Here is a 12,841-nt window from a genome sequence, read left to right as displayed (position 1 = left end):
GGCAGTCGGAGCTGCTGGCTGGCACTGCTGTCTCCTCCCAGTCAGGTGGCAGCAGGTCTTCAGAGCGGCCAAGGAATGTAAACAAAACAAAACCGTTGCACAGTCTGGCGAGTCAGCAGTTCCACGACAGAGGGTGATGGTCAGCACAGCTAAATCCAGTTACCAAAATAAGTCTTTGGGATACTCCACAACGACCCACACTGATAGTCATATGCACCCCTCAGCCTCAGCCTCATTCCTGCAGGAATCAGGAATTTACACCGGCACAGGAGAACGGAGTGCTTGGTTTACAGAGTTGTTTTTCATGTGGCTTTTAGGCTATGAAATCACGAAATTCTCTCATTTGTACTCAGGATATCTCAGAAGGACATCCACATGATCACCGTGGTGTTCACAGAAGCCTTTGTTGGGAAGAAGCTCACCCAGCCTGGCAAGGGGAGCAGGAGGGAGAGAAGCCCATGTGAGGTGGGTGCTGTGGGTGTTGCACGGTCCCTCACTGAGCAGGCAGAGGGGCTGGATGCAGTTATTTACTGTCACAAATTCCCCACGAAAACAAAGGGAAGTACATCCTCCATGTGTATCTCCTGGGAATGTGGTAAGAGTAAATGCAGGGAAGGGGCCTAGAGATATGCTTGGTTATGTCGTGATTCCAGCCCTTACTCCTCAATAGCTGTAGCAGAAGCAGCAAGTAGATCAGATCTAACTGGAGGCTGCACTGCAGCTGCAATGCATTCCCTTAAGGGCAGAGCTTTTGGGAGACCTTGTGCTCTCAGACATCCAGCTTCAATTTCTTTACTCTTAACCTTCTTAAACACGCTTAAGAAGGGTGTTTCTGAAGATCGCTGAGATGTGGTTAGATACCTTGGGCAAACCAGAACTTTAAGGAAGAATGTCAAATTGCATCTTCCAGTTGCATTTCAGCAGTGCACAGCACTCTGCACTTCCTGGCCTGACAGCCTGCGATTGGTGCCATGGAGCATGCCTGCTCCTCAGAGCTGAGGTCAGCCAGATCCTCAGAGATCTGAGGAGAGTCTTGTCTGAGAGCTGGCACAGTGAACCCCACGTGTGGTTGTTTTCTTACATTTAGTGAAAATGGAGTCTGTCAGCTGGTAGCTCTGGGTGGACTGTGGCTGCCAGGAAATGAGGCAGTGCGGGGCTGATCTGAGCCCACCTTTGCAGCCTGAAGAGACCTTTGCCTCCTTGGAAAGTTGTTTGCAAATTCTGCGTACTCTCACAGCCAGGATCTCACCTGACTCTGTCTGAGACATCTTTATTTCCAGAGCTAAGCAAGGACAGCTGGTAATCTGGAGTAAGTGTTCAAATGCATTAACTCAGAAATACTGGTCTTCTGAATCACAGCAATATACCATGGGGAGATTCTGAGTCCAAGTGTTGCCTCAGGAGGAGCAGAGCTTGTCTAAAAAACCACGTATCTCTGGAAATCCAAAATATTTCCAGCAATGGGAAACGGGAGAAAGAAGGAGTGCGAAGACTCATACTAAACTATAACAAGGAGAGCTGTATGAGCACCCTGGTGGGTTTTTCAGAGGATGAAAAAGAGAGATTTAAGCTTAACTAGGGAATTTATACTACACAGAGTTTTCTTGTTTAATATGCATCTTTCTCCACAACCAAGCTTTAAGTTTAAGCCTGTGCACTGTAGGAAATAAGTTTCTTCTTTACTTTTATCTTCATTTAGCCTGGCCATAGGGAAGATGCAATTCCAAGTGCCAGCCTGTGAATCCGGAGCAGCACGTCCCTCCTGCTGTGCCCTCCTCAGGACCCAACACAGAAGGTCCTCAGGAGGCTGAAAGGGGCTTCTCAGCAGAACTGCGTGAGTCAGTTTGCAGGCTGGAGCCTTGGTCTTCTCGTGACAAGCATTAGTCAGAGCATTCCTGGCACGTGGCAGGAGCCTGAACCCCGCGGGTCTCCTGTGAGTCCAGCGGCTCACTCCGACCCTTCTTGAGGTGGCTGCCGTTCAGCGGCTTGCAAGATGATCCCGCTGAGGAGCAGTGTTCTGCTGGGGTCTGTGGGCTGAGAAGCTCTCTGCAAACCTCCCTTACGGCCCTCCATTAGAGCAGCTATACATAGCTCTTCTCGGGATCTACAGAGTTGCATTAACAGGCAGACAACAGAAAGCGCAAATTTATCAAAATGAAATGGAAGTCAAGAGAACATACTGTCTAAGGCAGCGAGGCGGTTCAGACAGCTCTGCAGCAGCCTAAACACATGACAGACTCAAGCAGCTCCCACCGCTGCCAACACAACTGCTCGCGGGGTCTGCCAAGAAGCCAGATGCTGCTGCTGGAAAAAATATCTTCCAGAGTTTGGCATCAAGATCCTGTGATTACCATCCAAATGGGAGGAGATGGAGTGGTAGAATGTGAGTTTAGTATTTAGCACCCCAGAACTGTGCAGCAGCCTTTGAAGGCAGAGGAAAAAAGTTCAAGCAAAATATTTTTGCTAAAAATATGTTCAGAGAAATGAAGTTTTTTTTAAATAGCAGAAAACCAAACTATTATTAAAACAACGCAAAATATTTTATGTCTGTATCAATTAAATAAGTAAAACCAAAGAGGATTGTGAATTCTTTACTTGAGTAAATTTTGTTAAGGAATAGTTTTATAAAGGTCAAAGCATGAGCTCTTTGTCTCTCATGTTGTTGCTAATGGAAAGTTCCACTGCAGATAGCATCACAGCAACTCCCCTACCCAAGACAAATAGAGATGGGTCTGAGCGTTCCCGCGTAAGCTTGGGAAGGGTTGAATGTGGATCCAAATGTTCGCAGCTAGTCCTCCTCTCCTGGACAAACAGAGGCTGAATCCAAGCTGACCTAGGGTTTGGGGGAAAGCCGGACCTGTGTTTGGTTCCAGGCTGTGAAGTTTAAACCCATCTTAGAAGGTGTAGCAATCAAGATGCGGGCCACTTCTTAAAGAAGTTTGAGACTGCTCTTGAACCTCCTTTTCCCAACAGCCATGGGTAACACTCTCATACTCTGGGAGTAGGAAAGGATCAGGGTTAGGTGTCCCAGCTGTGGCCTTAGGGAGCCTCCCCAGCAGATTCAGTGTCTATGGGTGCTCAGCACAGAGAAGCAAGCAGGCCAAGCAGTGTTTGCTCCCCTGGCTGGATCTTGTCTCCATTCTTACTTTTCTGTGTGTGTGCTGATTCTGCTCCATGACTGGGAATCCTATTATTACAGTAATAGTAGTAATAATAATAATAACAACCCAAGTGGGAACTCAGAAATTTACGTATGGAAAGTTAAGACATGAAGACTGTTCTGTTTTACTTGTATCTTTGGTTGCTTATTTTTATGACTGATCTGTTTTTTTCCGCAAATGTATCTCCTTGCCTGTTGGAAAAGAGCAAACAAAGCCATTTATCATCATCCCCCATCTTCGTGGACACGTCAGATCTTTTTATAGGGAAGTGGGCAGGAAGCAAGGAGCATCTGTTCCCTCACTGAGGAGCTCACAAGGGTCTCTATGATTCTATGGTAACTGCTTACCTGTATGATCTTCCAGTACCTTTTGACTCAGCTGAGCATGTGAGTTGATTAGTTCAGCTGTTGATTCTAGAGCGACTAGAAGAGATAATCCAAAGCCAATTAACTTTTCAGAGCCCTTCATAGAATCATAGAATTATTTGAGTTGGAATGGACCATTGAAAGTCGTGTAGTCCAACTCTCCACAAAGAACAGGAACAACTGCACTAGATCAGGTGCTCAGAGCCCCATCCAGCCTGACCTTGAGTGTTTCCAAGGATGGGGCATCCACCACTTCTCTGGGCAACCTGTGCCAGTGCCCCACTGTCATTCTTGTAAAAAAATTCTTCCTTATATTCAATCTAAATCTTCCCTCTTTTATTTTGAAGCCATTTCCCCTTGTCCTATCACAGCGTGCCATAGAGCATTGCAAGCTGTAATTTACTGCCTGTCTCTGCATTATTGCTTTCCTGAATTTCCCCTTTCATTCAGCCATGTGTGTTCTGAGGCACGTGTGCCCTCACAGGCTCAGTTTCAGGTTTCTGGCTCAACCTCCCGTCCTCCATTAATGTTATTGCAATGCCATCAGTAGTACCTCTTTTCTCCTATTTCAGAATCTACCATGAATTTTAATAGTTTGTTCTTCAGGTAATCCTTATTCCTTAATGATGATGTTATTCAGTTGATTAGCTTAACATAGGCTCCTGTGCTACAAGGCCTCTCCTCAACCATTGATTTTGATCTGAGGTTCAGGTAGAAGACTGCGTCATGCTATTCTGGTGTCCAATTTGTATACCAGCCCCTGGAAATGTAATTTGGTTCTGTTTCACAAGGAAGACTTATACTATTAAGAAACTTTACAGAAGTGGATAGGTTTTGTACTACTTGAAACAGGTTGTCAGTTGAACTCTGGGAAAGAAAAGATGAGCGAGTGAAGCTTTGCAAAGATTATCCAGGCACCTGTCCCTCCGAGGAGTGCCTGCTTGGTGACTGCTGGAGGATGCTGTGCTCCCTATTCCTTTCCCAGCCATGCAGGACATTTGGATGCTGCGTGTTAGCCTCCCTGTTGTGCCTGCAGGTGTTGAACTATGTTATCTGTAAACGTCTGCAGAATCTTGCATTAAGGGGCAAGATGTCCCTTGAAATAATGTCTGAAATCACAATGTTAAATAGTTTGGGTCATTTAAATGTTATCATATTCTTGTCACTTTAAAGAAGTGTCATAATCCAACGCTTCACCGGTCAGAGTTTTGACATCAGTCCATCACTGCTGAGTGTGTCAGAGACCTAGGTTCCAGACTGCCTTTGAATGTTCACATCTTTATCCATTATCTTCTAGCAGAGACTATGACTCCGTCAACATGGCTTAATCTCCATGAGATACAGCGTTAGCCAACAGCATCTCAGTACTCCTCAATATTTGCCTGTGCATGCTTTACCCTGGAGTAGAAAGTACATCAGCTTTTGTTCTTGGAGTAACAGACAGCTGTAATGATCTGTAAATTCAATTTACACAATGGCATAAATTATGTTTATCTCACTGAAACCTCTGTGTGTCCACACCCCTTGCAAGACTGCATGTGTTGGATTCTTCCACCAGACTGTACAGGGAACATGAAGAGAGAAGCTATGTATGATTCATGATGGAGAACTTCCATGCTCAGTTTTCTAATTTAACCTCCTCCCATCAATGTACTGGAGCCAGTTTGCAACTGGCCTATTGCACAGTGGGCCAAGCCAGCACTAGTTAGAAAACACACCTGAGATCTCAGATGCTTTGAATCAATAATCACAGATTTAAATAATGTATTTCACCTTCAGAAAGCATGCAGCAAGTCAAAGTTTGTCCTTCTGAATAGAAAGGTAATATGACACACATCTGAACAAATGTGCAAAAAATAAAAGGAGTTACAGCTAAGCCTAGGCACTTCCTTTGCAAGCTGAGAAAAAAAATGCCTTAGAACACTGCTAAGAAGTTGGATATTTGCCTGTCTCATCTACGAAGGGAGCAGCCAGTCTCCTTGAGCCTGTCTTCCTGCAGCTCTGTCCTCCAGGGCTGGCTCAGGGTCGGTGTTAGCCCTTGGAAACTTGTTTGGTCTCCTATGTAACTCTTAAATAGTTTAATTCTTAGAAGAACAAAACCCATTGCAACTCACTGCAGCCATATTTTATTATCCATTGCATTATAGACAAGAACTGATTTCAGCAACTGCTGGTTACCTCCTTGTGTTAGTATTTGGCTTTTGATCATTTAGAGAAAGACCTGAAGCTCAGTTTTACTTGGATGATGTATTTCTTCTATTTTTCTGAAGAAAATACCTTTATTTTATCTGTATCTGGAACTGACATAGGTGGGTTTCCACATATCATACAGAGATATAATTTGCTTGGACTGTGTAACATAAGCCTTTAAAGTACACGTGCTGAGCACTTCAGGCAGTTTTAGTGTCCTCTCTTCCTGGGAAGCAGGAATGGCTCTTACTCATTAGGTGCAAGTCACCTAGACTCAAAAGCCCTGGTCATTCCCTCAGGTCATCGGCTTCACTCAGGCAGCTCCAATTACCTTAGCAGAATAGTATCACTCATAACAACCTAAGGAAATCAGGAAGTCACCAAACAAGGGAAGTAATTACAGCTTCTTTCAGTACTGAAAAAGCAACCTGTTCTTTTACGGCCCATCAAAACCATGTGTTTGCCTTTAGTGGTTAAAATAAAGGGTGTGCAATTTGGGAATAATCCAGCTACAAAGTTTCCTAAGTAATTGGCAAGTCCTGAAAGGTTTTCACTTCTGCAATTTAAAGGTGGTGAGCTTGAGATTAATTTAATTTTCTTTTAGATTAGCCTTTAAAGGACACTACAAAACCAAAGAATGACATTTTCAAATGGCAAACCCACATTTCACTCATTTGACACAAAGATTATTTTGTTAACTACCTTCAAATTTCATTTATGATGTGATTTAGTCGTGCTGTAAACGAGAAAGTCTTTCACTGCAACTGTGTCAAACGTTCAGAATTTGAGAAATATTTCCCACTTCCATAAAAAGGTCTAGCATGTTACTCAATCCTAATGGTAGCATTATCAGTTTACGCAACTCACACTTGTTTTTCACTCTTCATTTCAACACACCCATTCATTTGATTCAGATTCAACTGATTGTAGGTGAAAAAAATCACTTGTTTGCAGTCAGTCTACCTGCATTTGCATGAAACAGTTTTCAAATGCTTGAGGTACAAACAGGTTCCATCGGCTTAACGGAGGCAGCTTTTGTAAATCAGAGCATGAACCAGCTCTTCTGTTTCTCAGAAATAAAACAGGCTTATCCCACATGGTACTTTGGGCTGTGCTTGCACTGAGCATATGAGTAATCTGGCTGAAATCAATGGGATGACTCAAAATGCTTAAAATGATGTGCATCCCTGCCCCAAGGCCAAGATGCAGGACGCTTAATGCTGGGCGAACTGTTAGCGCTGAACCGCAGTTCATTCGCTCTTCTTTTCTGGAAGATGCTTTAAGAAGAACAACAAACACAACAGAATTCTACTCCAGACTGCTGTGCCTGAAAACGACCCCTCACATTGGGTTTAAAAATCCAGTAGTTCGATTGCTGTGTTGCATTGCTCTGCGTTAACGTGATACTTCTGCGTCAGACTTCCCATGTTATATCCAATAACTCCCATGACACAGGTGTCCTGGTTCCCCGCTCCTGAGCTATCAGCAAACCTTTGCCTGTTTGAGGTGCAGTCATTGCTGGTGGAGCTGTATCTGCAGGACTGAGAGCCGACCCTGAGCTGTGGAGGCACTGAGCTGAGGCACGAGCTGCTCCTTGGGGCTAGATCTGTGCCTTCCCAGCAAGTAATCCCTGCGTGTCTGATAGGCCCAAACCTTCCTTCTGCTGGGAGCTCTGCACCATGCTATGTATTTTTTGTTTGCCACTAAAATATTTTGAGTTTTGTCTTCTGAAGCTCCCACAAGTAAAGTCTTTTTGATCTAAAAGCAAGAATGGCATCAGCTCAGAGCAGCATAACCTCCTGCTAATGAGAATTTGAAGAGCAAAGGGAAGTGTTAGCACCCTTGGCTCTTGCTCAGGGACATGATGTAGAGGAGGGCTGGTAGAGTTAGGGTAGTATGGTGTGGTTCTGTTGGACTTGAAGATCTTTAAGATCTTTTCCAACCTGAGCAATTCTATGATTCTGTGATCCTCTCTGCTCCTCACAGGCTGTTGGGGTATTCCCGGATCCTCTGGTGTTCATTGATTCATTGTCTCCATTGCTGAGACACCTAAATGCTTCCAAGGGAAGGCAAGAAACCAGGTCAGCAGAGTGGAAGTAACCAAGGAAAAAAAAACACATTTTCTTTCACTGGGAGAAAAGTCGGGGAAAAAGAAAGAATAGAGAAAAGTGGGAGTAAAGAAAGAAAAATAAAACAAAAAATCAAATGAAAACATTCATGGTGTGGATTTCAAAACCAACGTCTGACAGCTGCAGTATATTCAGTGTCTGACATCCCAGTGGCTTCAGTGAAAAAGCAAAGCTACTGATGCTAGCACTGAAAATCCCACGTCGCAGATATTTTGGATTTACTCACCAAAATTACCAAAATACAACCATGATCTGCTTTCTGTTTCTCTTAAATTCTTGGGAAAACAATCTAACTTGAGACACAATGTAAGGCGCTGAGTAAAAGACGTCAAAATATTCTCTCTTACAAAGCAAGTGAGGGCTCAACCTCTACGGGCTTCATCCCTGGAGAGCCTGAAAGGACACACTGCTTCAGAGCTGCTTCCCAAGGCTGGTGTGCAGGATGGAGTGCAGAACTTCCAGAGGAACATCTGGAACTCTCCATGGACCAGCCCGACCAGCAAAAGCTTACTGAAGAAGATAAGGGAGAATTTCCTTTTGTTTCCCTCTGCTATCTCATAGCTTTGACCTTCCTCTCTATTCGTTGCTGGATTTTGTTTCATAGCCTTGTTGCCCTTGGGGACAATGGAGCGCAGTTTGCACAGCAGACATATGGGGCTCAGAGCAGCCCAACTTCCCGCCCATTTACCCACCCCTCTAGGGCAGTTTCATTGCCTGCACCAAGCACCCAGGAGCACAGCTGGCTGATGCCACTGCCAGCATCCAGGCGGACTCTTGTGATCCCAGCCACGGCCAGCAGACTGCACGTAGATTGATTTCACTCTCATTTCTGCAGCTCGGGCCAACTGGGAATGCAAACCGCACTGACCAAGCAGAGTTGGGGAAGTTGCCAGCAAATGCAGAAAAAAGGAAAGGAAGGAAGATGTGGAAAGCATGAGGTAAGAAAATGAATGCTGTTTTTTAATACTCAACGTTTTCATTTGGGCCAGGCCTTGCGAAACTTGTCATATTTCTATGACCTTCTTTTCGGTAGAGCACATGATCTCAGATCAATCCTGCAGCCTTTGGATGGGGTTTAGCTGAATGAACCATTGTCAGTGACACCAGGTGGGTACACACCTGAAAACCCACCTACTGGTGCCATTTTGGGGGTTGGTTCAACACACTGTAGGGTGAGGCACCAGTGAGCAGATGCAGGTTCCCATCTGCATTCAGGTGGAAAGGGGAAATGTGAGCATTCACAGTACCTTTCCCTCAAATGTTAAGAGTGTACAGCCCCAAGGGCTGGTTTTGACTCCATTAAGGTAAACTTAGTCCTCTAGAGGGCATGGTTACACAGATTATATATTTAATAATTAACTAGTGTTACCTTGGCTATCTGTTCACCTTCCTGGTGTAAATCAGGAGTAAAAGCATCACTAGTAGTAGAGTTTCATTATCATTAAACCACGTTGTCAGATTTTCCATGTAGTCTCTCCTCTTGAGGAGAATGATTGCTTGTGGTTCAGAAGCTTTGGGTTTGATCACTGGGAAAGCTTTCCAAGAAGCAGCTGTAATTCTGTCATTGCTACCACAATCCACTGTGAAAGTCAGTGTAACTCTGTTTTGCCTATATTTGTGATCCTGCTTTGGTTATTCCTAGCTTCCCTTGATAGCAGCCTCAGCTCGTCCACCTGGATAGCAGAGTAACATTGGGCTGCCCATGCTAGAACCCATCCTCATCAGAATATATGGCAGCTGCAGGCAGTAAATGGCAATTACTGAGATTCAAGGATTGTGGTGACTGAACTACCTCAGACAAATTTCAAAACTGTGCAGATGTAAATATAGCCACTATCTGTCCTGCTGCATATGCTTCCCTGATGTGCAGGCATTGCAGAGGCTTGAATCTAGGAACCTGTCATCCCAAAGAAGATGCTGCACTACCTGATCCAAAGACCCACCACCCCCTCTGAGGCAGCACAAGCCATGCAAAGCCTTTTAATCTGGAAGTCACATCTCTGTAGACCTTACGCAAGGCTCACTTGTCTGTCATGCAAACACCTGCATTTTATTCTGTTTTACAATATTTAAATCCCCTTATAAAATAAACGGCTACTGGCTGGAACCTTACGCAAGCCGCGTGTCCAAGATCTGATGAATTTAAAAGCTATTTTCTAAGGTGCATTGGAGAAACAGAAGGACTGGAAGCAGCCATCAGCTAACATTACAGATAGAGATGTATCAGTCTATTTTTTGTGGCTCCCTTCAGCTCCTGAGTACATTCCATATGCACAACACGCTAAGATTTCTTTCTTTGGATCAGTCATAGTGCCAAACCAAACCAACACCTAGGAACTGCGAAACGTGTTAATCTGTACTAATTTGTTATCATCACTGAGCTGTGCTGAGCAGTATCCCTTTACTTCTCCTATTCTTTAGTTAAACCTGGAATCCATCCTTAGCCGTTGCATCCTACTTGTCTTGTTACAGTCTCATATTTTCTCGACTTACTCGGAAAACATATCTTGTGTTGCTTTTTTTGAGCTATTTCTAATGATTGAGAAAGTTCTGTTCTTGACAGGTTTAAAAGCTACTGGTGGCCCATGGGTGAGCCTTCCTTGGGCTAAATCTGCGCTTCCCAATTCAACACAGAGCTTCCTGGGAACGAGGTGATTTGTTGCTTCTCGCAGCTTTGTAGTTGGTGGGTTTGCAGGAGGAATACAGCCTAGAAGAGAGCCTGGTCCCAGAGAGGTGATGCTGATCTGGAGATCTGACCTTTCTCTGTAAACAGCTTGGAATGTATCTTTTACTGATCCAAACTCATACACTCTGGATCAGGTTAATGAGGCAACTGAAATAGTAGTTGCTCCTGAAAACCTCAGGCTGGGTTTTAAAGCGTAGGAAAACACCTCTTCATAGCTTGGGTTTGTGCATCCACTGTAACCTCCATTCCCCATTTTCAGATCCGAGCTGGGAAAAGCTTCCCTAAAAACAGAAATTTAAAATAAAATAAAAATAAATAATAAAAAAGATGTAATTTTTTGCCTTTTGTCTTCATTTTTGGCTAATATTTGGATTTAATAGCAAATCAGTTTGCCTGAGAGAACTAATATAGTTCAGATCATCTGTTGGTTTCTCTGAGCTCAGCCTGTTTGTCTCTCCACCTCACCTGCTGTGCCTGCTCTGACTGCAGAAGTTTGGGGGCAGATGTGTGCTGTGTTTAAATCAGCAGCTCCCTGCCCTTAGACACCTCAACTCTGTTATAGTGTTGATCCTGTTATCAGAGTTAGTAAATAATAAAGATAGGAACCAGTTATGAAAGCAAATTCTCAGGCTGCAGTCACATGAACAGAGGCACTCAAATTAGCTCTTTTTCAGCATATCCAGATACCTCTGTGCTGTAGTCTGCGGTGTAGACATCCCCTGACACCGCTGTGGGCTGGATGTACTTGCCTAAGTTTTTGCAGCATACATGAAAATGCAGCATTAGGCCATGAAAGAGGAAGGAGGGGGCTGGAATGGGGCTGCATTGGCTTCAGCGCTGGACATGCTGTCTCAGATCGTTGTTACTGCAACCATTTCATTCTAATTCATCCATATCAGCCATTTTTAGGTCTTTTCAGCATTCCACTCTTGCCATCAGGCCGAAGAAGGCTTTGGCCACGCTTCATTATGCTTGGCTGGTGTCAGCGGAGGAGTGAGTGACACTGTTATCCAAGTCTATCTCTCCACCACAATGCAGACAGCCAAGCACTGTTGGCCCCAGTGGATATTGCTCAGCAGATCTTTGTCAGGCTTGTTCAAACAAGATATGTTACCATTGACCTAACAGCTAAAAGTTCACGCCTCTGACTCCGGGATACTTCTTGTCTTGGTGTCATTGGTTCGTTGAAATAATTGGTTATTGTAAGATTATCGCATTAAGAGGGATTTTTGTTTGTTTTAAGAAGAAGGGCATTGTTCTTAGTATGAGATGCTTGGTAGGTAGTTTATTCTCTTGCTTCCTATTCCACTGTGGATTTGGGTTCACAAAAATCAGAGAATATAAACCCTGTACAGATCCAAGTGCTATACAAACCTCCTCGCGTCTTTGCCAATTTAATTCATTGCTGGCTATGCAGCTCAGCCTTCTTGTAAGTGAAAGGTGCCAATCACACAGAATTATACGGTGGTTTTGAACAAAGCCAACTCACCTGTTTGCTGGAGATTTGAATCAGACCACCAAACACATTTGCAGTTATGCCTCGATATGAGCCAAAGCCACAGAGTCCAGATCCAAAACTGGCTTGAGGCTCTCAAGGTCTGATCCAGATGGACTCTATGGCTTCTTTACATAAAGCATTGTAAGACATGAAAGAATAACTTCAGATTGGACCTCTGAGGCATGACGGCACATCCAGTCCTGATTCAGAGCCACCACTGAATATGACCTAACCAACAACTCACTCTCTGGACAAACAAATTTACAGGTTTTGTTCTGATTTGATCTATTTTTTATGACTTCTGGGATTTTACGTTCCATTGCCTCAGTTCCCATATCCATGCAAGATCCTGGACCAGTCAAGCATTGCACATCAGAACTGATGTTGGCCCACCCTAATTTCACAATGATTACTTTTCATGTAAAATAGTGTGCATTTTGGATCTGGCATCCAAAGTAGCTGTTACTCTTCATATTTGTTGACTGAATTCGGTGGAGCATTGGGACTGGGAATTGAAGGGGAAAGATTGCATTTCAAAAACACTGGGAATTCGAGGGAAAAGACTGCATTTCGAGAAGCCTTTCTTTTTTTAAAGCAAGCTTAAAAACTAGTATCTGCTGTTGGGCTGATAAGCAGCCCTGCAAATTTCATGTGCACTCTCTGGTTGTTGAGTTCAGAAGGAACTCAACAGAAGGAACTAACAGAAGGAACAAAACCCATCTTTCCAAGACAGAGGCACTACAACTGGGCAGCCGACTGCATTAAGTTATTTTGCAGGACACCTCAGGAGCCAAGATCCAGTCTCCTTTGTA

General features: G+C 44.1%; 1 long non-coding RNA gene across 1 annotated transcript in view; it reads left to right on the top strand.

The window, feature by feature from the left end:
• LOC128081583 (uncharacterized) overlaps positions 1-10,796 on the top strand; it is a 92,028-nt gene extending 81,232 nt beyond the window's left edge. Inside the window, exons 2-3 of the long non-coding RNA XR_008207269.1 lie at positions 8,681-8,783; positions 8,879-10,796. This is a non-coding gene — a long non-coding RNA (uncharacterized LOC128081583). The remainder of the gene's footprint in view (positions 1-8,680; positions 8,784-8,878) is intronic.
• The last annotated feature ends 2,045 nt before the right edge of the window (positions 10,797-12,841 follow it).

This window comes from Tympanuchus pallidicinctus, unplaced genomic scaffold, assembly GCF_026119805.1.
Source record: "Tympanuchus pallidicinctus isolate F22 unplaced genomic scaffold, pur_lepc_1.0 scaffold21, whole genome shotgun sequence".
In the NCBI taxonomy this organism is placed as follows: Eukaryota; Metazoa; Chordata; class Aves; order Galliformes; family Phasianidae; genus Tympanuchus; species Tympanuchus pallidicinctus.
The sequence above is the reverse complement of the archived record's forward strand: the minus strand, read 5'-3'. Positions and strand labels throughout refer to the sequence as shown.